This window comes from Spermophilus citellus (genome assembly GCF_964194105.1).
Source record: "Spermophilus citellus genome assembly, chromosome: 4".
Lineage (NCBI taxonomy): Eukaryota > Metazoa > Chordata > Mammalia > Rodentia > Sciuridae > Spermophilus > Spermophilus citellus.
Genome location: NC_138185.1, coordinates 59,290,607 through 59,317,861, shown reverse-complemented (window position 1 = coordinate 59,317,861; position 27,255 = coordinate 59,290,607). Strand labels below are relative to the sequence as shown.

The window sequence follows — 27,255 nt, the reverse complement described above, 5'->3', positions numbered from 1 at the left end:
TGCCAATTTCCAACTATTCTTATGTACATCCCTGCCTTAAAGAAACATCCAAAGGCTAGAGGAATGTTCTACAATATCACCTCTTTCCTGGGATCCTTCTTGGTGCAATGGTACATTCTTTTTTTTTTTTCCCACTCTCTTTTCTTCACTGACTGCTTAACTCTGAAGCCTCAATTGCAATCACCTTTGACCTGAACCGAGAAAAAGAAACATTAAGTGTTCTTTATATTTGACATTACAAGTACTGTAATGCCACTTGGTTATTATCCAATCATGTAATAGAAACTTCATCATTTGATTTCCTTTTTTAATTTAAAGAAACTTACTGCTGGATAGTTTGACAGTTCTGAACATGGACTGCCCTGTTTACCAGGGCCTTCTGATCTCCAGCTTTCTTTTTACATGGACAAGAAACAGAGGAGGTGTTTTATAGGCTTTGAACTCTACGTGAAACATTATAGGATATTGATAGCAACAAGTCTGGTTCCACCTTCACCCTCCGGTCCTGAGGAAGGAACTTGCCTGCAGAATTCACAGTGCAGCTTCAGGCTGGGAAGCAGCTACCTTGTAGGATCTCTTGTCTTTTCTGCTTCCTAGGACATGCTAACCTTGTCTTCCTCTGTCTCCTGAGCTCTCTTTTACCTCCAGCTGCACTAGACACTTGTGGGCATTACAGATTTCAGATACCATGCCATTTTAGAACTGCAGAATCTAAAGAATAGAATCAACTTCAGAGATCATCTAATCTACTGGTACTCAAAGTGTGGTCAATGAATCAACATTATCAGCATAATCTAGGAGGTTGTTAGAAACATCAACTCCTAAATCCCATTTTAAGCCAAATAAATTCCTGTATGACTATTCAAAATCTTCAGGTAGTTCATAAACACATTATAGTTTGAGAAGCATTGACCTAATTCAACATATTCATTGATTTAAGGATGTTTAAAAATAATATGCCATACAAATAAATGACCTGGAGATTTGGAAATTCTGGTTTATCAGAAAAAATGTTCATGCATCAGTTCCCATCCCACTGTGATTCACATGTGAATTTAGAATTGGGAACCATGGGCCAGGCACAATAGCATACACCTATAATCCCAGCAGCTCCAGAGGCTGAGGCTGGAGGATCACAAGTTCAAAGCCATCCTCAGCAAAAGCAAGATGCTAAGGAACTCAGTGAGACTCTGTCTCTAAATAAAAATACAAAATAGGGCTGGGGATGTGGCTCAGTGGTTAAGTGCCCTTGAGTTCAATCTCTGGTACTGCTACTACTCTCCAGGCCCCAACAAAAAAAGTGGGGGCGGGGGACCATGTTTATCTCTGAAGCAGTGGCTCTCAAAGTCTGGTCTCCAGACCAACAAAATCAGTATAACCTGTTAAAATGCAAATTTTCAAAACATAGCTAGATGGGCCACATCTGAAGCTCTAGATTAGGAAACAACAATCTTTTTAAACAAGTACTTTAGTTTACCATGTTGCAAGTTCCACAGATTTAAACAATAGGGATGCCCCAGTCCACACCCTGGAAAAATAGGACTTGGCTTATACTGTTTTATAACTGTTTAAATATATTATATTCATTTAAATAAAATGAAATTATATATTTTATTCCTCAGTTGAAGTAGCCACATTTTAAGTTTTCAATAGCTATACAGGGCTAGTGTCTCCATATATATGAATTAACAGAGATGTGAAACCTTTCTATCAACAGAAAAATTTCTAGAGGGCATTACGGATCTAGACCTCAGATCAGGGAGAGACAATGTTAGCAATCATAATCATAGCAATAACAATAATGACAAAAATAACAATTCACTTAAAGTGGTTGCTATTTGCTGGGTATTGAGCTAAGACATCAATTGATATACTGCTCACTAATGTACAGATTCCCAAATTACGATTTAATTGTTTATGATTTAATTTAGTTTAAATTTTTAAAAAATGAGTTTTGCTTTGGATGGTTTAATGTCTTCTCTTCTATAAAAGGGGAAATTTATATGGATCACAGGGCAATCATCATTCTGAAGATGAAGAATTTTAGTAGTGTTGAGGAACAAGGAGGAAGAGTAGAGAGAAGAGAAGAATAACATTTAAAGAAGAGTTATTCTCCACCAATGAAAGATTTCATTTAAGTAAACAAGTTAATGTTCATGCAAGGGAACAGTTGGAGTACAAAGAAACTGCCAGACCACAGGGAGATAAATCATTCACATAGAGCTTTTAGAGCTTTTCCCTCTTTCCAAGACTAGAATGTTCTATGGAGTACTAGAATCCAAGAACAATTAAATAGACCATTTGGGATTCTGTTAGCTGCACCTTTTTGTGCACTTGCATGCAGAGTTGAATCTTTCCTCAGTTAACCTGCTGCAATAGACATATCTGCTTCTGTCTACAGAAAAGCATTGCCTTTTACTTATGTGCTCAATGTTATATTGCACACACAATGGATTCCCTTCCTCCTGCCCCTAAGCTACTTCAGCAGGCTTACATTTTATCGCCTCCCTGTGCTCTGTGACAGATCCACTCTACCCTTTCCCAGGTTCTGGCATGCGGTCAGTCAGTTTGTGCTCTCTGACAACTGCTAGGCCTGAAGATATTAGTGTCATCATGGTAGTGCCTTCTGTCATGGGCCTAAAGTCTCCTTATTACTCTTTTGAAATCAGAGCTCACTGGACACAGCTGCTCTCTTCTCTGGATTCTGGGAAGACATACAGGCAGGTTCCCCTATCACCTCTGAGACTTCAACCTAAACATTTACAAGTACTTTACCCAAACCCTATGGGACAGGAAGTTCCATCTGACTCTAGAAGCCAAGAAGTGATGATCCATTGTGCTTCTGGGACACAGCTTTACCAAACCCTCCAGTGTCCATGACTACCCAGCATGTTTAACATCTCACTTTGAAGCACCGATACTTCAAGGAACAAAAGGTTAATGAGAAGGTCTCACTGAAGTGGTCCCTTCCATTATAAACAGAGGTCTATCTGAAAGGCAAATTCCAGTCTCCACCTAGAGAGCTGGAACTGCTTGAAAGCCTGGGGGAGGGAGGTGTGGTTTCCAAAAATTAGGGCTTGGTCTTGATTACACTTTTTTGTATTTTACCTCCCACTAACCAATCATTCCCTCTCTACTGAGACCCAACACACAGGCTCCCCGCCCTTTTCACTATGAGAAGTGAATAAGACACAGAGGGAGTGTGGGTATGGAGGTGGGGAGGGCGTGTCAGCCTTGGGGTTCCCAGGAGAAACTTTATTGCTTCCACTTGTGAATATGAGTCAAGCCCCTACCCCCACATTTTTATAATTTTTGAATCTTCTGTTCTATAGCCTGGGTGCGTAGTAAAATTTCATGTTCAAAGCAACTTATAACTTTTCTACCCCAGTAGACTTTCAAGTATATTTTAAAGGAAAAATTTTTTGAAAGCAAAAGCTTCCATGGAAGTCCAGTATATGAAGCAAGATAAAGCAATACTTCTCTGGTAGAAACTAGGAGTGTCTAAGGGACTGTCCCACCTTCTCCCAGTTCTGACTTTGATCTTCATCTGAAATCATTGATTTCTTCCAGCTTCTTATTTCAGATGCAGAATTTAAAACCAAGAGAAGTTAAGCAACTTTCAGAAGCTAAATTTGAATGAGCCTAAAAGAGACTCCGACCTTTTGGTCACCAGTCCTGCTTTCCTTTGTCTACCCCGAAATACTTATAATGGGGTGGTTGTTCAAGTCCTCAACTTAAACTCTCATGAATGACTAATTCCTTCACTATGAAATGGGAACATTGCTGATACAATCTCTCTCAATTTAGCTACTAGCTTCTGACATACGTGTCCTTCTATACTTCATATAACAGCAGATGTAGAGTATTTAAGCTTTAGGGTAAAAGGAGAATTTGTGAATGACCTTACCTAGAATTTTAGCTACAGATCAAATTTTGAATGCCAATTTTGCCTTCAGATGCAAACGGACTTTGGGAGTCCTTGAAATCTTGTCATACATTTTAACCCATTAAAGAAATGTTTAGTATTTTCCTTATATGCACTAAATTATATACTTTATAGAAAACTGTTAATATGCCATTTTCTGTGTTAAATTTTATTTCATGTAGCATCTCATTTATTCCTTAAAATGGCAATATAAGAAGGTATATTTGTGATTCCTATCTTACTGATGAGACAACCAAGGTTTAGGAAGTCATGCAGGGTCAAAGGCACTTACTTGGAGAGTGAGATGGATCCCGGTTGTCTGGGTCCAAAGACTGGCCTCTTCTCAACTTTGTTATGCTACAACTTTGGGATATGTAGTTTCCAAGATATTATTTATATAGTCACCATTCAAAGGGGGATGTAGAGAAAGCCAAAGAATGTGTTACTCACTTCCCCTTTCTTCACCCATTCCATTAATTTTGCAAAATAATCAGCTAGTACATTGGGCAACTAGTCTACACTGATTTAATTAGGAATAGCAAACTTCTACCATCTCACCTTTTTATCGCCCAACCTTGTAGTTTGGGGTTAGAATGAGAGATTATAAACCAAATTGAGCCTCTTTGCTATAGGTGCTCCCATTTCTATGTCCAGGACTGTTTCACTAAGAGGTTTAGGGGGAAAAAAGACAGTAGTCAGGGATTATACATAGACCTAGGGAACTGTAGGAACCATTGGTTATGACCAATGTATAGGCAGGTGTTAGACTAGTGCCATGGCAGAGAAGGAAGAGGCCCAGTAACCATAAAAGCTCTTCCTGAGAGCATTGTGATATGTGAGTTGAAGTCACCCTTCTCTTAAGCCCATATTCCTGAAAGGCTTTAACAATTTTCTTGCTCCCCTTTACTACAGAATAACCTAGAAGAAAGAGTGGTCTGTGCTTCCTATTGACTTCTTTTTTTTTTTCTTCTGGGACTCCCAGGAGAAACTTTATTGCTTCCACTTGTGAATATGAGTCAAGCCCCTACCCCCACATTTTTATAATTTGGTTCAGTTTTTGTTTGTTCCTATGATTTTCCAGTACTGGGAATTGACCCCTGGGGTGCTTTAGCATTGAGTGACATCCTCAGCATTTTTTTAACTTTGAGATGGGGTCTTAATTCATAGAGAGAGCATTGGGAACAATTCCCAGTTGCAGCATCAGGTTCATGTTCTTCAGTGGGGCCCCTTAAGGTCAGTGCTCATTATGGCTATATGTGTACAATTTGAAAAAGGCTAACAAGAGCAGCAGTGAAAGGCAGTGGCAGGGAGGTCCCAAAGCCAGGGCCTCTCAGTGGTCTTTACCATGGGACTGTCTTTACAATGGCCTTTAAGGATATTCACTCTTAGTGTCCATACTACCAGGCTGGCTTTGAACTTGCAATCCTCCTGCCTCAGCCTCTGGAGTAACTGGGATGACAGATATGCACCACATACCCAGCTCTAGTCAGGTTTTATCATTCCCAACTCTTGTCAAGGTCATCAGTGGGTTTCACCCAGCTAACCCAAACATCAGTCCTCAGTCCCCAGTTACTAACTTGAGCTGACTATAAATTGATCATTCCCTATTTAATGTACATTCTGCACTTGGCCTTTAGCACCCCATTCCACTCTGACCTTACTGCCTGGTTACTCTTTCTTTTGTTCCTTTCCTGATTTCTGCTCAATTCTTCAATCTATAACCCTTATTATGCCCTAGGAATTAATTCTCAAACATTTTCTCCATCTGTACTAACTCTAGTTAATCTCAAGAAATCCAATCCAATACTGGTTGCTTCAAATATTGTTGGGAATTTCCTTTGAAATAAAAACTTGTATGCCCTAGACTCTATTTTTCTTTTCCATTTGGACATATAACAGGCATATTAAACTTAACACGTACAAAACCAAACTCCTGATGACCACTCCACCCACACTATAGTGCACATGAATGTCTCCTTTTTATAAAAAATGGCAACTCTCCTTTTCCAGTTGCTCAGGAAAATAAAAGGAGAGAGGAAAAAAATGAAAGGAAGGAAAGAAAACAAAAAATACACTTGGCTGATCTCTAATTCCTCTCATTCTGTTGTAGACTATCATCCATCGCTCAGGAAACGTGGCCTTCAAGGTATAACTGGAGACTTTTTTCTTACAACTTCCTTCATCCTGATGTAAACATCCATTTTCCGTTGCCTGCACCACTGTGCAATAACTTGTTCCCTGCCTCCTTCTGTCTCTCCTCTTCAGCAGTTACTCAACATAATAATACAGACAAAGGCCATTAAATAAAGTCAGATTGCATCATTCTGTTTAAAATCATCAATTGACTTCTCATATAACTTCAAATAGAATTGTCATCATGGTCTTTAAGACTATTCACTCTCTGTGTCTTCATTACCTTTCTGGCTTTATTCTTTGCTCTCCCTATTAGTTGCTTTACTCCAGCCTCTGAGCCTCCATGTTCTCCCTGAACAGTTCATGAATCCTTGCCTCAGGAACTTGACCTTTCAGTTCCCCTGCTAGGAACTCCCTTTCTCCAGATATCCTCATGGCTTGCTTCCTCACGACCAGAACTCTGCTCAGATATCAGTTGATCAGTGAGGCCATCCCTTTATCCTCTCAGGCAGCTGATCCCCAAAGCCCACTGAACCTCGTCTTCTGTTACTCATGCTTTGATATTCCTCTTTCCTTTTATCTGAAGGTCTCTGTGACTCTGACTTGCTTTTGACCAGCAGAATGCAGAAGGAGTAACACTTAACTACTTTGCAGCTTCCGTTTGGATTTCTCATCTCCCTTGCTTGGGTGGGAGGCACACACTATATAATAAATCTAATTACCAAAGTGCACAGTAAGGAAGCTCAGGGAAACCATATTGAGTCTGAGGAACAAAGAATAGTCATCTGGAGGCTGAGAGACACCTGGTTCAGACTCCAGCTGTTCTAGTTGTCTCTGCTGAGGGCTCAGCAATGTGAGCAATCAAGCTCTTGTGAATATCTAGCCCATTTGGTCCTTCAAATGATTCCAGTTCCTGAATGATATGCAGATGCATGAAAACCCCAGTTAGCAACTGTCCAGTTGGGCTCAGCCAAGCCATAGAATCATGAGAAATAATACGAAATACCATTCTAAGCCACTAGAATTTATGTTGTTTTATTGAGCAGCAATACATATCTAAAATGGAAGTCAATTTAAGATGTAACCGTTTCTTGCCCCTTGTATATAGTAATGCCCCAAGTCTCCTTTCCATGCTTTAATTTTCTCCATAACTCTCTTTTCAGCATCTGGCTTAGTTTGCATTCAGATATTTGTTACTGACTCTCTTACCCCGATGGAATATAAGCTCAGGGTAGGTTAGAATGCTGTCTTCTCAATAATCATTAAAGTACTATATCTCCAGTGGTGGGAACACTGTCTGTCATAGGTCAGGCACTCAAAAAATAAATGTTGAATGAGTAAATACGTTTAATTTGGTTTTTCCCCTAAGTTTTCTTTTTCCAAACAAATCATGCCCATAGAAATAAGGAAATGAGACTATTTAAAATACTTTCATGATCATAGTCCTGCCTCTTATGTGGATAACATCTGGTGTGGTTGTCAATGCTTGTCTTCACCATTCCATTGAAGCAAACCTTCTCTAGGTCCTAACACACTGACTCTTGGGGAAAGGAAGTTGAAAGAAAATCCTATAAGAGAAGCTCTAAACGTGACCTGAATGGATCTGGCTATTAGAACCCAGCTGGACTCTGGCAAGGAGTTTCTGTCAGAGACTTGCAAGGTGCCTGCCTCTCCTCCACTCATTTCTGGAAGGACTTGGAGGTTCCTCTTTACTCCACAAACATGTGGAATATCTCTTCCTGATCAAGCTCTGCAAATATAGAGATGGAAGAATAGTTTATTCTCACTTTCAGTTCAGGAAAATGAAGAGAATAAAGACCATGCTAAAATTGAAAATAAATTTTATATAAATTGTTAAAGATTATTTAAAAGTTGTTAGTTGTTGGTTTTGAATATAGTTCAAACTATCTTTTCATTTAAATAGTAGTGAAGTTAGCTTTGTTTACTTTTTTCTGTGGGTATTTTTATAGATTAGAAAAGTAGTCTTAGGTGTATCCTGCAGTGGAAGAGATCTGATTAAAAGTTTCTTGATCCACTCTTGATATGGACTTAAGAATAATTAATTCATAAAGTCATTATTGATTTGATAAAGATGCACACATGAAAACCTATCATTATAATGATGTCAATGGCATGCAAAGTAACTACAACTCATGTTTGTGAATAACATTCATGCATTCCTATTCTTTAACTAATTAAGGAGTGACCTGGCTACAGTTAATGCCTACTGCCTCCCACTTCCTGTTCTCCAGAACAGGAAATATCAGAATGCAATAACTCATGCACAGCTGCCAAGAAATGCATTGCCACTCCCTACCCCTCACCCTTTCCCCATAGCTCTACACCCACGGAAGTTTTCCCACATCAATTACACCCTGAGTTAGAGGGCAGCTAGTAATCCAACAGGTGTTTTACCTCTTCCTAGGACTGAGAAGTTTTTATGAATAACAAAGTTTGGTATTTCTATCCCTCAGGTTCCTATGGGAATTAGTAGACCAAATCACCCATGAAATGGGAATGAATACAGTCTAAAGGTTTTCCTCCCCTCCATCGCAGAATGGAAACAGGTGGTCGCTTGTCCACACTGGCCCCAACCCCAACCTGCTCTCTGGCTCTGAGTTAACAATGCTCCACAACTCCTCGGCTGCTTGGATGATGTGGATTAGTGCACCATGTCTGAAGGGATCTGCCTGTGAGTTGGGGGCAGCCATGGACTGGGCTCTGGAGTCTCAGGGGGAAATTTACAACATGTGAGTCAATGCCCAGATGAGCTCTTAACAAGCAGTTGCAAATGCAAGATAAATGGCAAGCTGGAGCCACATTCTGGTGACGTACACCATCTTGACCTCTCTACTGCTTACTCTGAAGTTATTTTTCCATGCTGAGGTACATCAAGGAGACCACCCATTGATTCATTTTGCTTTCTTGAAATGCTTATGATCCTTCATCCATGGGGTGGGGTGGGGGAGAGGCTGTCCAGAGAAACAGCAGAGGGAATTTCTTTTTCCTAAAAGGGGAAGGTAATGATGGTTTTTATTAACTTTGCTTGGCTCTTGCTTCCTCTGGAGTTGCCTTCCCCATGTGATGGAACAAGAAGGCTGGATGGATTCTCTCCTGGTGCTGCTACCATGCCAGCTGGAGCTTCCTGCTTGCTTTTAACCTTAATGGGTTAACTTCATAAAACGGCAGCTCTTTATTCCAGCTTGAGATTTCCCATCATACTTTAGAACCAGCGAACCGTCCCTTCTTTGATGGCACCTTTTGGCTCCACAATAGAAGCCAATTTGTTAGACTTCTTTACAGGTCAGGGGCTGTGGGGGGATGTGGAGGGCGCAGCAGTGGGCACTGGAAAATGAAGTTGTATTCGCTTGGCAAATTATACGTCTGCTGCACTTTATGGGCCCTGATTTTCCTTCCCTCTCCCTTCCCCTCACTCTCTCGATCCCCTTCCCATTCTCCTGCCTTTTCTTTAAACTGAGGAAGCGTGTATATGAGATATCGTCACATATCCAGTTAATGTAGGTTAATAGATTGATTCCAGTGACACGGATCATAATGAACAGTAAATTGTTTTATCTCTTAAGTCTTATTTGGTCAGCCAGGAAAACATATGAGGTAATATGGCTTGGACTAAATGGACCGTATAATAGATCTCCTTCTAAAGAATAAGGACAGGGGTGACAGAGCCTCTTATGATTAATGAAAATAATAATGGTCCTGAAATTGAAATTTTTCTAATTTTTTTTCCCCTTCTCCTCTCTTGACTGCCACCAAAAACTTCAGCCAAGGGATGATTTGTGTACAATAACTAGCTCTGATTTCTTCCTAGGCTAAGAATATACATTTAGGCAAGGGGGGGGGGCTTGAGAAATGAATAGGTTTATAGAATTCAAAATAGGCCACTTGGAGGGCCAGGGGAGACTTTGTACAATTTTTTTTTCATAGAGTTCTAATGCAAAGATCTCATACACAGTGTGAAAATCTGGGTAAAAGTCTTTGGCATCAGATATATTAGAGGTCTATCTAGATTATTTACCTAGATTGAAACATTCTCTGTCTTTAGATTTATTTTAAAACCATGTCTTCCCCCCTTTCCATTTCCACTTTTTGTTTGAGCAGAGTTTTTGATTTGTTCCATATCTCCACATCAGGGCCTATGTCTTCTCACTGCTTATCAGAAAAAGCAAATGCATGTCTCAATTTTTCACAGTCATACTTAGAAATTCCTTGGGAAGAAAAGAAAGGAGGAAATATGTAGATTGTTTATCAGTACAAAGGCATTGCCACATTTGAGGGGGGAAATGACAGCAAGTTACCATGTATGTTCTATACCAGAGGCTTGCTCTACCTACACATGATGGCAGACCATGGGATCATGATGCAGTTAGAGAAGGATCCTATTCCTTGAGATATGATGGGAGAGAGGGATCAGGCCTTCAGCCTTCACCTGAGTAAGGACCATTACCTTCAAGCCATTTCTTCCACACCATGGATCACATATCATTTGGACAGCCGCCTGAGAAATGTGTTCAGGCAGCTAGGTGGAAGTGGTTCACATAGCTGAGGCTACCCATCTTTCCCTCAGATTCTGGGCAAATTCTGTACCAATTGATTTCCCAAGAATTTCACTTGTAACAGTCTTAAGTAGCTGCTTCTAGAAATTCTTTATGGTGATATAATCTATTTTCTCCAAGTTTTGCCAAAGCAAAAGGGACAATTTTGGAATCGGACAGCATGAATAGCTAACCTTTGATTGCAAGTCTTTCGGTAATCATTTTAGAAAAACATTTTCTTTGGTCAAATGTGTGTCATATAAGTAGAATCCAATTAGGAGAGTACATCAATTCACTACAAATGATTATTCAGTGTTATGCTGAAATCAAACTTCCTTAAAGAATTCTCCAAATTTGTTCATTGGTATTTTTACTTTTCAAGCAGTCATCATAGCAAGATATAAAACAAAAGATTCCACTTATAAATAAAAATGTTAACAAGTATTAATTCTGTTTGGTACTTAAACGGAAAACATGTTTTTACTAAACTAGTAATTTTTTTAAAAAAAAGTAACAATATACGACACAATTCTATTTATTTATTTATTTATTTTTATATATGACAAAGGAATGCATTACATTTTTTATTACGCATATAGAGCACAATTTTTTTATATCTCTGGTTGTATACAAAGTATATTCACACCAATTTGTGTCTTCATACCTGTACTTTGGATAATAATGATCATCACATTCAACCATCATTACCAACCCCATGCCCCATCCTCTCCCCTCCAACTCGTCTGGCCTATCATGCTAAGTGAATCAATCCCCAAAAAACAAATGCCAAATGCTTTCTTTAATACAAGGAGGATGATTCATAGTGGGATAGGGAGAGGGAGCATGGGAGGAATAGACAAACTCAAATTCTCTTTATTTATGTTTATGAGTTTATATACAATTAAAGAGTATATATAATTTATATATAGTTACATACATGTACATATACTTACTCATGCTATTTGTTGTGTATAAATAATCATATACTTAACTTTTGTTAACCTTTGTTTTGCATGGTGAAACAAGGAAGAATTATAAATTTTTTGATAATTTTTCTTATTATAATAAGCAATCATTAATTTCACAATAAAATAGAAAAACATCTACATCTTATCTTTTGTTCCTCTAGAAAAGTGAGCAATACATTATAAAGAATCTGAGAACAGTGTTTGAAAAGTCCTCATTCTTTTAGAACCAATTTGTAAAGTCCCCATCCAGAGCTTTTCTTGATATTCAAAGATAGTCATATAGTAAGAAGTATTTCCTTGAAATAATAAGAACACATTGTTACAAAATAAATTTGATCTGAACTTAAGTAATGAAAAAATTTATCAAGCATCCTATTGTGACATTTTTATATCTGTTGTTGAATGTTATCATGCCATTTTTTATAAGTATACTTGAGATTTTTATTCTTAATCCTTTTCTTTTTTATTTATTTATTTATTTATTTATTTATTTATTTATTTATTTATTTTTTAGTTCTCGGCGGACACAACATCTTTGTTGGTATGTGGTGCTGAGGATCGAACCCGGGCCGCATGCATGCCAGGCGAGCGCGCTACTGCTTGAGCCACATCCCCAGCCCCTTAATCCTTTTCTTTACAAAGTATTTTTATTAATTTTATTATTTTGTGGACAAAATATATACTATCTGAATTTGGAAATACTCAACTTGCACCTAGAATACTAAATATACTTAATAAAAAGAACTCTTGAACCTAAAAGAAACACTTTGAATGTTTCGAAATCAGAATATATTCCTATTGGCCTGAATAGTTAGTGTTCAGTCTTCCCCCAACTTCAAGGATAGCTACCCCACTTGAGAAATCAAGTTGCAGCCTGTAAACTGGGAAGGATTTTTGGTCTGAAATCTTCAAACTGAAATTAAATTTCAGAAATATTTTTAATTCTAAGTAGAGATGGTAGAATTGTTATAATATTTAATGACATTGGACAATTTTGGAACCATCTCACGCCAGGAATTATTGTATGACATGGTAGAAAATGTTCCTAAGCACCAAAACGCCAAGTAGGTGAGCAGTGGACTATCCATCTTAGTTCATGCTTCCAGGTATCATTAATAGAAGGTCCAAATAAACCATATAAACACTTATTCAACTTCAATGTCTCTTTCTTTCATTTTTTGGTTATCCAATCAAACCATTAGTACTGATTTTTAATTAAGATTATATTTGTCAACATAAATAAATCTTTCTAACTTAGATTTTCAGTCATTTATTTTATGAATAAAAAAACAGAGGAATGAATTTTGAGGAAGATATGAAAAAGTATGAATAGACACCCTTGACTTCCTAAATTTGAATGAAAACCTCAGGGATTCAACTTTTGTTGCGTCCCTGCTTTCAAATTTGAAAATATTTTGTAACCATTTTCTTTTATTATTGGCATTCCTCATTTACTAGTCAGATGTTTCTTTTTAATCACCCAAAGTATATAGAAAAAATAGAAATGAGATTTTGTTTATAATGGCATACATGTGTAAATATCCAGAGGTTTTGATTAGCTAAACTTGGTTACACACACACACACACACACACACACACACGCACACATTGATAAATGATGTTTAATTAAAAAGAGAATAAAAGAAAGAAACAAAAACATGACTATACTGTATTTCCAATTTTGTTAAAAAAATACACAGGAAATAAGAAATAGAAAAGATAGTAAACAATCATTCCAGTTTTTAGGATTAAGATATCACTTAAAAAAATTATCTTTGCATATTACACAATTTTGACAGGGTTGTATTATTTTATAATTAAAAATAATAATAACCAATTATTCCTATGTGCTAGGTACTATTTTCAATACTTAAGAAAAATAATAGGTTTAATTCTCATAACCACTCCTTGAGATAAATATTACCTTACCTCATTTTAGAAATAAGAAAATAGAATGTCACAGCTGTTAAGTAATTTGCTCAAGGTTATATAGATGGGGTGTGATAGAGCCAAGATTTGAACTCATGCTCTCTGGCTCCAAAGCACAAGTTTTAGAGTTTTAGTACACTTTTTAAATAATATAGATTGTCTAAGCAGCATATCTGTGATTATATAATTCTCTAAACTAAATGTTATTACCCAGGAAGATAACATTAGCTCAGGCAAATCCAAGTATAAGACATCTAAATCTGAATAGAAATAAGCACATTAACATGCTTCTGATGTCAAGGTTCAGAGTTGTTTAATTTTATATAATTTAATTTTCTTTATTCTAATTGTAGACTTTGCTAAGAAGTTTATGATGAGCAATTTTGACCTTCTGTTTTCCTGTGCAAAGAGGGCATGCCATTAAAGACTGGGCTCTGGAAGCCGTGTCCACATGTTACCAAGTAAAGTGGTTGATGGATCAATGTGGATGGACTGTTCCAGATGCCCAAACGAAACATTTTTTTTTTAACCTCATGTCATCAAATGAATTACAAAGTCGTGGAATTTCTAGTTTAGTTCCAAATGTGGATGGCCCTTGAATATAACAACCTGATTTAAATATGTTTGCTTTTTAGGAAAGAGCTTAGTTCAAAGAGAATAGTTATACAGGAAAGTAATCTCATGAGCCTATTGATCCCCAGTTTTCTCTTGTTAGGGTCCTTTGGAGCTCCAAAATTCTAAATCTAAATATGTTCCCTTTCCCCAAAAATATGCCCCACCATCTAGATTTCTAAGTGAATAGTATAGAGTATATAGTTGGTCTTCCATTTCTGTGGGTTCCTCATCTGAAAATTCAATGAATAATGGATTTTAAAAGTTAGGAGGAAATAAATCGAGTCTGTACTGAACATGCTCAGATTTTTTTTTCTTGTCATTGTTTCCTAAATGATTCAGCATTATTAATACTTTCAAAGCACTTACATTTTATTAGTAGTATTAGTAGTGGTGGTCTTAAAGTAAACAGGAGGTATGTATAGGTTATATGCAAAACTATGTACCATTTTATCTAAGGATATCCTGGAATCAATCCCCATAGATACAGAGGGATGACTATGGTTTCAAACTATGTTCTTATCTGCACCTCTGCACAGTTTTGTGCCTCTGTGCTCTTCCTCCTGGGTCCTAAGTGTTTTAGGATACTTATCATGTTGTCTCTTTGAACCAATCTTGCTTCCTGACTACCCCAACCCAGAGACTGTGAAAGGCCAAGAAATTTGTTCTTTTGACTTATATCCTCCACAGCTCAGTTGTTTTCATCTGAAACTACTTTGTTCACTTCCACCCTGTGTATCTTTGTCTCTACTTTCTTCCAGATCATTCTCATTTATACCTCTGACTACTTTCCATCCTTTAAGAGAGAGAAAGTAAATATTTAAATAAAAAAACTAATTATGCCTGATTAGTATAACCATAGCCTGCATCAGTATTAAGGAAAAAGAAAGCTATATGTTTTTAAATTAAACTGCCATTTAAAAAAACAGTGTCAACAGCATTGAAGCTCTTATAATTATCCTGAAAAAGTTCTTCAAAATCTCCACAAAACTTTACTCCTCCTTCTCTCATGCTGCTTAATTTTCTTTGAATGCCATATGAGTAAATCACCCACCTAAATATTTCTTATTGCATATGTGTTATTAATGATGCAAAAGAATTGCTCAGAATTTCAACCATGTTATATAAGTTTTGTTTTATTTTGAGCTCAGCTGGGAGCTTACATAGCATTTGAGAAATTTTTTTTTTCCATAAAATTCTCTGTTCTAGATTTCTGTGACACTGATGTATTCTTTGCTTCTGGTAGAGAATGTATGTCTTTCCATATTTGCAGATTCACATGTGAAACTTGAGATTAGCCTTCGGGAGGCTTGTGTTAATTAAAAAAGGGAAATCAATGGGCCTGTGAATCCACCTTTTCCTGAGGTTGATTAAAATCCAAGTAGAAATTAAGAAGTTAAACAGAAAAAGAAAAAAAAAACCTACATGGGTGGGAGAAATATATACAGTGTACACACAACTCTCTCTCAAGCACATACAAAATACATTTTTTTTCTTGAAGAAAAAAGATATTAAAAAATCCAGTGACTGATTTTGCTTCTTGAACCAAATCAAATATTTTCTTGTCAGAGCACTCATAACTGCAGCCTGCAGAGGTCATGGCCTTAACTTTCTCCTTCAGATGGTCTGTGAGTGGAATGTCCTTAGGATTAAGGCTCCTTTTGTTTTCCTTGGGAGGGTTTTGCTTACACTGGCAAGCGCCTGAGACGATCCAAGGTTCTCTAGACTCTGTTTATTAGATTTTTATCTTCTTATCAGAGCCCTCCTTCTTAAATCATGTCAGCATTTTACCCCTCTTCGGGGATTCCTGGTGTTTTATTGTCTACGAACTGCTTGGGGGGTGGTCGGGGAGGGAGCTAGCCTAACAAATATAACATTTATATAATGGTAGGAATTGGGAGGATGCTGCCTTCTCTTATTATTCCCACACTCACTGAGACTTCCTCTCCTCCTGCTCCTGAGCCCCAGGGAATCCCATCGCCAGCTCAGCCCTTGCTTATTTGTCAACAGGGTGACATGGCTTCTCTGTGGACAACCAGCTTTTCACTCGTTCTGAGTGGCTCTTTAAACCCACATGTACTTGCTTAAGCCATTTTCAATCATCCAGAGAGAACATGGGCTGAGTGGCTGAGAGCTCTGAACCAAAGAATGTTCTTAGGTTTTATTCACTGGTTGGAGAAGGCCCATTCGTATGTATGTCTGCGCTTTCTTTCCACATTGGACTAAAATTATAAAACAACCTCATGCAAAAGTACCCCAAGTTGGCCCAGCTTTAGATAAAAATGGGATTTTTATGGGACAGTGGAGAGAGAAAAGGCTGGAAACCAGGAAACCAAATGGAATTCTCACTGCTGGGAAAGTGAATCATGCCTGTTCATTCTACCCACATGACTCATAATAGTATCATTTTTTTAACCATAGTCTGAACATTCCAAGTTACATGTGCTTTAAAAAAAAAAAATCTCCTAACCGATAAGGGTAGCTAGAGAAAAAAACTCTTGTCAGAGAAAAGATGCACATTTCTCCAGTCATGCCATAAAGTGACTTTACTGTATTGTTATCCATTGCTCTCAGAATTGGCTCAAACTGTAAAACGATTAGAATACAACAATTTCTAAAGAGACATGAGGCTCAGAGGAGGTGGATTACACTGGCCCGAAAATTCACTTGGATATGAATTGATTTTTAGCTGTTTCCCATACACTCACATGAGATGAGAATTTGATCTATAGTGGGAGAAATATAGTTATTAAAGAGCATTATTGTGCTTCTGAATGTTCATCCAGCCTTTCAAAAAATATTTATTGAGTGCTTACCTGCATGAGGCATTGTTTATCTTGGAATCCCCAATCTATGGGGACACTGGAACAACCGCACAGTGTACACACAGCGGTCTGTGTACTCTGCCTTACTGAAATGTCCCTAAGAGCACAGGACTCTCTTTTCAGTGACAAGTAGCTGGTTTGCTCCTAGCCTTTGTTAAGGTCTCAGGGTGTGTTCAGTATTCCGTGGCAAGGAAGTATGAATTCTATGGAGAATCATATGCCCCCCCCCCATGAATCTTGAATGGCAGGTTTTTTTTTTTTTTCTTAACAGCATTTTCCCAACTTATTAAAGCAATAAGTTCCTGTGGAAAAGTGCTTAACATAACAGTTTCACAGCCAGCTTTCTCTTCCAGGCGATAACATCACAGAGAAGGAAGAACACAAGGTTTAGAAATTTGGGACCAAATACTACCAACATGTTTTTTAAGATAAAAATGAGTACTGATGAAAGATGTTTGAAATTTTTATCATGGAGACTTATGTGTGTTTTTCAACTGAGTTTCTGCTTGTTTTATTTTATTTTTCTCAGTTCTCTTATTACTGCCAATCACACTTCAGGATCTCACTTTCTTAACTAACCCATATTCAGACTTCATTTGCATGATTTCCTGCGACTATTTAGGTTCCCCTTATTTCTTGAATTATCATGTATTTCACCTTCATCTTTGATTTCTTTTATCTTTCATAAAAAATAAAATTCTGAATAAGAGCCTGGTCTTCCCTGATGTATAAAACACAACTGCTAATGGAATATCATAAAAACACTTGGAAGGAATATGAGTCTCCCGAAACCTAAGTTTCCAGGGCTTTCTGAAACTAGTGAAATTAGTTATCTTCTTGCTAGTACTGTTTTAATTATCTCTCAAAAATCCTGTGGTTGACCCCCGGTTGTTCATTTAGTCATCTTTCATTTCAGCCAACATTTATTTATTAGCTACTATCTCACAGAGATAATATTGGGTTTTATAAGAGGAATTAAACATAAGAACTATTTTTATTATGAGCTACAACTTGAATTTCTTTGAGTGTCACTGGGATGTGAACAAATATTTATAAGGGTATATTTAAGTGTTATTGCTGTCATGATAGAGGAGCCTTCCACTGCCTGGAGAAGACTCAGTCAAAGAGAGTTGGGTTCCAGAGGAAGAGGAGAAATTTGGAGGAGAAACTAATATTTCAGGCAAGAACAAGGGAAGAGTACAGCAGAGTTTCTAGTAGCTAAGAGGCACCTAGGGATTGATTGGAAGTGACTTCAAGGTCAGGAGAGAGTTTGGTTGTGCAGGGTTCCTGTGCCATACTGAGTTGTCTGATGTTGACCTCATCCCTGTCTTCTGTCCAATGAAAAGAAAGTTAACTTTTTGACTGAATATGGCCAATTAACCTTAGTAATATTATTCTTCTTAATTGCAAGTATTTTGCTAATTTTTGTTACTACAACAGGAGACATGACCATTCATACCCATTTTAGCTGTGGCTTTTGTCACAAGGGAGTTAAAATTCTCCCTCTACAACCTGTCACAAGGGAGTTAAAATTCTCCCTCTACAACAGGGAGTCACATAACTCTGCTGCCTGACACAGAGGTTATGACCATTCCAAAATATTGACTTCTTGGAACATTAATTTATTCCATGCATATAGGAATAAAATGAAAACAAACAAGCAAAGGCAACATAGTCCACAAAGCCACAAATGTCTTATTTTCTACTTTAGGTCCATAGGCAGACTGTGAGGTATTCTAGTGGGGAATATATAAGTAGGATCAAGGATGTATTTGTGTGTGAAGTTTTAAAAGTTATTTCTATAGCTATGTAAGAATATCCACTTGATTTTAAAAGCTTAATTCACATCCCACATCCTCTGTAAAGTGAAGTCTGCTTAAAGTGTCAGCTTGTAGAAAAATCCTGTACCAATTAAGAAACAAACTGGCACATAAATTGGTATATGTGTGTGTGTGTGTGTGTGCGCGTGCACACACGTGTGTGTGACTAAAATAATTTTTTATTTTATTTGTCAAAAACATCCTTTTCCTCTTAAATTATACATATACACATATTCAAAATATCATTCCAGGGTTTAAAAATAAGATTTAATATTTTAGGTGGCCTTTAAGTAAACTTGAAGACAGAAGCAACTTTAAGATTCAGAAAACAATGCAGACTGTTGAGCGCCAGGGAGATGGGACTCCATGAAAACCAGCTTAGGGCTTGATAATTCAGCTTCCAATGGGGTTGATCATATAAATGTCAGAATTCACGCAGGCCTTAAAGTGCTTTGGTGACATGAAGTTGTCCGTTGGTGCTACAAATGCAGCTAACTAGACAAAGTATTACACTTCTATGTGAGATTCAGAAACATTTTAAAATGTATAGAATACTAGAATTATTTTTATATTATAGAACAAAAAGTCAAGTGTTCTTTTTAGTTACTAAATTCAAGGGGAACTTAGACTTATTTTGTCACTCAAGGTGAACCAGACAGAAATCTTTAAGCTATGGCTGAATAACTTTTCATTACCAATGGGACATTTACACACTGTCAAATGGGCTTTTGTGACTTTTCTATCCAAATCTTCAGTCATATCTTTCTATTTTTCCTGAACAAATAAGTTTGCAAACTTGGGTAAGTGAGATTTTATCAAACATACAATCTTTTTGGAGAAAAGACTTGATGAAAAGACAAATGTAGATAGTTGCATTAAGAATTGTTTCAGTCCAAATGAAAACGTGAAGAAATTCCAGGTGCAGAGGTCCACGCAAAATTTTACATTTGACTCATTTCCCAGTGATCACATACTTTAGCTTCAGGTTAAATAATATATGTGCCATATCTTGTTTCTCTCTCTCCCTCTTCCCCCCACCTCTTTCTGTTTTTCCTTCCTATTCCATTTCCACCTCTTTCCCAGTAGTACCACATCTCCTCTTGCCTCTCCTTGGTGCACACACAGACACACAAACACATACACAGACATACACACCACTCACTCACACTCAGACACAAAGACACAAACCACACACAATGCTCCTTCACACATGCTTGTGAGCACAGACAGACAGACACACACACACACACACACACACACACACACACCTTTTGACCTACTATTTAATTGTCTCCATTGCTACAGAATTATGACTTGGTTATCACAAGTATTTGGAATTGGAAGTGTTCTGAGCAAGGACTCCTGTTACAAAGGGAGAAGTTAAATAAGGTTTTTGTAGAAAAGTGGCCATCTAATCCTCATTCTATTCTTGCATGCTTGATGATTTCTCATAAGCCAGTGAAGGTCAGTTCTGCTCCAAAGCATACCCACAGAGAAAACCGTGCTAAAGACTTCTTCCCCTGGGACTTGGAACTGAAGTGAGGCAATTTGATGTTGAAATGAGATACTTGGACTGTAGACCTTGTGTAGACCCTGGCTTCACACCATCCTCTCTCCAAGATGGCAGATTGGAACTTCCCTGAAGAGAACTTTGTTTTGTTTTGTTTTCTAATTTTAAACTTCAGACATCTTAGATACTAAAGGAAACAAAGTACTATGAGTATAAACTAGCACATACATATTTTTAAATTAAGCAATTGACAATATACATCAAAAGCCCTTAAGAGGTAATGCCCCCTCACCAAGCAATTCAGGTTTTTAGAGTATAAACCAAGGAATTTATCTGAGATGAAGAAATCAAGTTTTATGCTTGATGCCCCTATAGAGATCATTATCATGTCATTTCTAGTTACAAAACTTCAGTATAAAAAAATCCAACAATAAGAAAATAGTAAATAGTGAAGTATTATCATAATGGAATGAATCGCCATTAAATTTCTTTTTATGAATTGTTTGTAATAACAAGAAAAATGTATATGATAAGATTTTAAGAGTTGCAGCAAAATTTAAAATTCTTTGTACAAACTGATCTCAATCATAAAAGTGGGCTAAATTAAATAAGAGATAAATTTAAAAGATTGATACCAAAATACCAAAGTTCTTTATAGATAATATGATTATGGATAATATTTTTTCTGATGCTTTTAAATATTTTCCAAATTGTTAACCATACAAATGTAATTTAACAATAAAAAATAAATTAAACAGGCCTTATCCAAAAAATACAATGGGACTGATTAGCTCTGTTTATTTAGCTTTACTGGTTTCCTTTTTTCCACTTGTATTATTATTTAAATTACCTTATAATTAGAGTAGAATTCTTGGAGACAATGCAGGTGCTCTGGATGCACTAAAACATATCTCCTAGAAAAGTCTAGACAATAGAGGAAAATGCATCAAATATTATTTAAAACTTTTAAAATTCACGCTAACACCATTTTTTCATAGCTAGCATCTAATTCACAGGAAATGTGAGACATCTTCATTATTGTTTACAAATTTCAAACAATCTGGAATATTCCTGCTTATACCCAAAACTCTAATAGGAGAATGTTAAAAGTGAATTATTAAGTTTATTTTTATCAAATGTGAAATATGGATATGAGGCTTTCAAAAGATGTAGTTAACAGAATTTTTTATCTTTGGTGGCAGGAGACACAGGTATGTACCTACGTTTCCAGATGGGTTTACAGCTGCTTTACATACAGAGACTGAGAGCAGAGGTAAGGAGCTGAGCCTCTGGAATGATACAGAACTGGGTTTATTTTTCCACTCCAGCAGCAGAGACCATGTGACCCTGGGCAAGCAGCACACCATCAGAGTCCTTATCTACACATGGGTGTAGCGGTGGCAGCGATTTCGAGTCAAACATGAACAGAACAAGACATGCAAAACCTCCCCAGAAACATGTGGCCCATTCCTAGAAGTCACCGAGGGATACTGGAGGTGAGGGTACAGGTGGGAAAGAAGGGACAGGGAGGTTAAGGTCAGGCAGGCCAGATGCCAGACAGCAGTGGAGTTAATGCCTACAGGTTTTCATTTTATACTGAGCACTGAAGTACCACAATTGGATGAGGTGAAAGGGATGTGCTTTTTTAAGCATTTCTAGAATTTAGGATAAAAAGTTAAAACCCGCTCTGACTACATCACCAATTGCACATAAATCTTGTCCTAGGTAATATTTCCAAAACAGGCCATGGTTTATAAAAGGTACAGAGTGTCTTTAAGGAAGCCTTCTCTGACTTCCTAGGTATTAGGGGAAGGGGAAGGATCCTGATCCTGTCCCCTGTTTTGCCATGGAAGCCCCATGGAAAAACCAACCAGTTCTCTCCCCACCTCTTTTCCCTCCTCCCTCTCACCTCCCCTGGAGTGGAGCTGACTCCTCCTACAGATGAATTTGGCAGGAGGAACTGGCCCTCCTTGCTCAGGGGGTCCTGAAGAGGGTGTGCACTCATTTGATCTCCAGACAGGCTTAGCAGAGAAGGCCTGGCCTTGACAGGGCTCCCCTGTTTCCAGTGTTACTTGTCACACATCCATCCGTGAGTTGAAATGAAAAGAAAAACCACTTCCCTTCTAGACCTCATTCTCTAACCTGACCTGAACAACGGTAAATTTTGATCTCCAACTACAAAATTCCTGTCCTCCTAAGTTGCTCTGAACTGGTCCGCCACAGCCCAACAATTGATGCTAGCAGCAAAATCTGCACCAGTAACTTTGGTTTTGAAGATCCACCACACAGAATGAATATGTTTAACAAATAGAGTAGAACAGCTTTATAATATTCGTTAGGGAGACCCTAACAGCTGCCTTATATGCTAGACATATTACAGTATGGCCATGTAATTATACTTCAAGGGACAAGATAGGATTCATTTTCCATCTAAATCCATGTAATGATGAGCTGTGTTAGCATACGCTTCTTCTGAATATGGGAAAATGCGACGCAGCACAGCTTTCTTGTTCTTGCATGCCATTAAAATGCTGTCAGTTTGTAACAACAGAATTACAAAAAGCCCCTGATGTCATCAGACACTATGCTAGCGTCAGCCAAGGAATCTCTGACAATTTTGGCCATAATGGCCACAGTGTGTTCACTGCTATAGAATGACATGCTGTGGCTTATGGAATTTTCACTAATATAATTATGCTGTTTGCTATGCATTAATACCCAGTGGATGAACAAAAGACTACATTTCTTTGCCAAATTCATAATCAACAATGAAAAAAAGTAGCCACTATTTTGAGATTGTTACCAAAGTTGATTCTGCACAGCATGACATTCATTCTTAAGATTTTTTTTCCAATCATATGGCATTTCACCCAAGTAGAAATGCTATGTATATTTTGCAAAGTTATGCTGCAATCATCATAAAAAGAAATTTAGGGGTCATTTAGAGTATTGAACGTCAATGAAGGGAGTGTGTTCTCTAGACTTAGTTTAATAGCATTGTCGGAATAAATGGACTGAACAAATCATTTCTACATCAGGATACTTACACCAAATTCCTAAATTATTTGAAGTTGTCACATTGAATTTCTCTGCTAAACAGCAAAGAATCAAACTGACCAGTAAGCTTTCAATGACTTAGAAATTTTTCTTTTTCAATCCTCCAATCTTCCAGGGGAAATTCCTTCTCTTTCCACCTTAATGTTTTTGATATTTCTAACTGACATGATGAAGCGCATTAAATTGTCACTATGCCCCTGGCTTCAATCCACCAAAATTGGGGAAAAGGAATTCTGGTTTTTAGTCTCTCTGTCTCACTTAAGGATTTTTTTAAAGATCAATTGACCGTCTGTTGAAGGTAACAATAGTAACATGTATGCATACTTTAAAGACATACATGCACAAGAAAAGACACATTTATAAAGAAACAGCCAGAAAAGTTATCTTTTCCCCATCCTCTATCAATTCTTTAATTTTGCCATTAAAAGTCTATGACACTTCATAATAAAAACAACTGCAGAGAATGAGGACACCTACAATAGCAAAACACTGTGTTTCAGTAATTCATCAAGGGTATGATTAATTCAACAGTGGCACTACCAAAAGAAAATGAGCGACAATTACCCTTTTATTGCAAATACAAACGGTTGTCCATCATCCTTATTAATTATTGTTATTATATTATAATAAGAATATTTGATGGGGATGGGATGGTTAGGCACTGAGCTGTATTTTTTCCCTCCTTCAATAACAGCTGCTTTCTTTCTCCCATAGATGTTGTCTCTACAAAACATTTTGGCATACATCTTTTGCATGAATGCATTTGCTTACAAGTACAAAATTTTTCTTTACCACAAATACAGTACACAGATTTTGGTTGAAGCACTATTGTACACTCTGTATTTTTGCAAGTTATCAGTACTCTTACTGGTATTGTGCGTACTCTGTTCCCTCATCCTAAAACACTTTTCCCTCTATCCTCTCTTTCCTCTTCTTGACTAGACAACTACCATCTTATCTTCAAAGTATCAGCTTAAATATTACTTTTCTTTCTCACCCTGGGTTGCATTCATTTGCCCTCATACCTAGTTTCATAGCCTCACTCTAAAGAACAATTGTAGGTTATTTTTTGTATTGTTTTAGTACTCATAAAGAGTCAGTATCTTATCTTCCTTGGAAGGAGAAAGCCACCATCATGGTTATCTTAGCACATGTATGAGATCCTCTCTTTCTCTCTCTCACCTGTGTGCAGGGCCTTCAGCTGCTTATTCTCATCTCAATCAATATGGAAGAGACCAGCTAATTTCTCGAGGAGGCCACACAGCAACCTGGGGGCACAGCCCAATAGCCCCTCACTTCATACCTGAATCTCCCAGGTTTCCTCCTGAGGCTGAAACACAGGCAATCCAGAAGTGCGGGGGAATTGTCAACTTGTATGGAAAAGAAATATAAGCCCGGAGCCAGAGAATAAAGGCTTCTTCCTTCCCATTCTAGAATGAACTGTCCTGAGATGCAGATATTTCAGTGATTTCATGGAAAGCAGTTCTGCAAGTTCAGGTTTAATAAATATCTGGATGAGTGAGAAACCCTCATATGGGCTGATCATTTTCCTCTATCTTATTCTTCTTTTCCCTCACTTTTGTTTTCCTAGGATTGCACTAACAAAAAGGAAACATGGAAGTAATTGTCTTAGGCTCTCACTTCTGAGAGACCCAGGCTAAGACAGGCAGAAATCAGGACAGAGTTGTTAAACAAGTAGTTATTGCTATGCTTTCAATGCTAAATGTCCCCAGAAGCTCAAATGTTGAAGAATTGGTCCCCAGGTATTGGTGCCTTGGGGTGGTGGTGACAACTTTAGGAGCTGGGGCCTGGTGGAATGCTATTAGGTCACTGGGGGTTGTGCCTGTGAAAGAGATGTTGGTGAATCAGTTTCCTCCACCACACACTTCTGCCACAGTGTACTGATTTGCCATAGGCCTGAAGGCAATGGGGGCCAAGCAACCAAGGACTGAGAACTATGAGCTAAAATAAACCTTTCCTGTTTTTAAGTTGATCATCTCAGGCATTTCTTTCATAGAAACAGAAAGCTGACTAATACAGTTATCACAGTTATTAACTGAATCAATAAGAACTTATAAAATCGAACTGTCAAAAACAACTTCTTAAATAATTGGTTTGTTTAGTTTCTTATACACTGAGGAAAAAAATGATTTGGTATTAGAGTTAGCCAGTATAAAATTTATAATTGTTAGAACTAAATTTTAGGGTTGGGGATATGACTCAGAAGTAGAACTCTTGCCTAGCATGGACAAGATCTTGAGTTCTATTTTCAGCACAGTAAAAGTAAAAAATAAAAATTGAAGAAATAAACAGAAAAAAAATAACTTTAAGTACTACATAGTTACAGATAATGCTTTTTCCCTTGCTAATTTACAAAAGTGTAATAGTTGGTAACTCAGATCTTCCTCCAGCACCATCCTTAGCATCCTTATTTCTATCCCAAGGGGAGAAATATGGCATAAGAATAGCTATACGTTTTCAAGAGGGCTGGGAAGAATCATGGAGCAGAACAGCTTGCTGCCCCCACCGGCCAGTAAACATTTGCCTGGAACTACCAGTCAGGATAATGATACTTATTATTTTCAGATCCCAAACTCCCCATATCACTGTAATACTTCAAACAAAATTACCATCTATTCCAATTGAAAAGACTGAATTTACATAGTTAAAATAATTTTAAAGTATTAGATCAATAAGTACAGAAAAGAATAGTGAAGAGATGCACACCAAAGAAGCTTAGTAGGGCACATAGTCTTTTTCAAATGCTTAGTATATTATTACACACATTCTCATAACAGATAGCTTTTTTTTTTTTTTTTGGTGTTGCCATGGATTGAACTCAGGACCTTGGCTATGTTAAAAATGTGCTCAAGAACTAAGATATATCACAGAAAGTTGTTTTTGTAAGAGGAAAATTAGCTCTGTTTTTGAAATAGATCTTTGTCAAAAATTTCAATATCTATAAGGAACGTGTATATGTTATTCTATTAAATCTCAATTTTTGATTATTATAATTTCTTATTTGCTCTCATACCCATTCCAATCAATCACAGATTAATTAAACATTCTAAGCAAGAATTAGGCTCTAGTTATTTGAGGGCAAAAGAAATATTCATGTTAAAATCTGTGTCAAGATGGCAGAAAAAGCATAAGTTAAAATGCTCCCTTCTGTTTCAAATACATAGAAATACTAAACAAATAACTTTAACGCAGAACATTAAAACCATGGCAGAGCTAAACACCAAAAGAAAGCATGTTACAATATGAACCTGGAGTAACATCCAAAGGTCATGCATTGAAGGTTTAATCCCCAGCTGGTGGAGCTACTGGTATGGAAACTTCAGAATGCAGGGCCATGTTGGAAAAGGTGGGTTACTGTGGACATGTCTTTGGAGGTAATATTTCCCCCTGGATTCTCACTACCCCCTCTATCTCTCTCTGCTTCTCACCTAGCATGAGAATAGGAGCTATGCTCTGCCATGCCTTCCCCAAAAGAATGTATGTCTCATTGCAGGCCCAGAAACAATAGAGTCAAGTGATCATGGACTTAGGTCTCTGAAAACATGAGCCATAATAAATATCCTTGTTTAAGTTGTTTTTCCCAGGTGTTTTGTTACAGCATTGAAAAACTGACTAGAACAGAAGATTAATCTTTAAGAGTTAGAAACAAAAAGAAACTCACTGTTGAGAAGTACGTGAACCAGTAATTTTCAGTCAGTAAGTAGGGTACTTTCAATCTGGGTACTATCCATGGGAGCTAGGGTTAGAATGCCCAGGCAGGAAATACTAGGTTTGAGAATATAGGTTCCAAAGACATAAAGGAATTAAAATTGAGCTTTTCGTAGGCAGTTAGAGCTGGGACCATAATATAGGTCAATAGTCTGTGACAAGGATTTTGCAGTCGTCCACCTTCCAGTTCAGAG

General features: G+C 37.4%; 1 long non-coding RNA gene across 1 annotated transcript; it reads left to right on the top strand.

Annotated features, from left to right (window-relative positions):
- Nucleotides 1–8,598: 8,598 nt before the first annotated feature.
- On the top strand, nucleotides 8,599–25,422 carry LOC308646840. Its single transcript, XR_014021496.1, has 3 exons — nucleotides 8,599–8,808; nucleotides 21,604–21,771; nucleotides 24,525–25,422. It is a non-coding gene; the product is annotated as an uncharacterized lncRNA (long non-coding RNA).
- The last annotated feature ends 1,833 nt before the right edge of the window (nucleotides 25,423–27,255 follow it).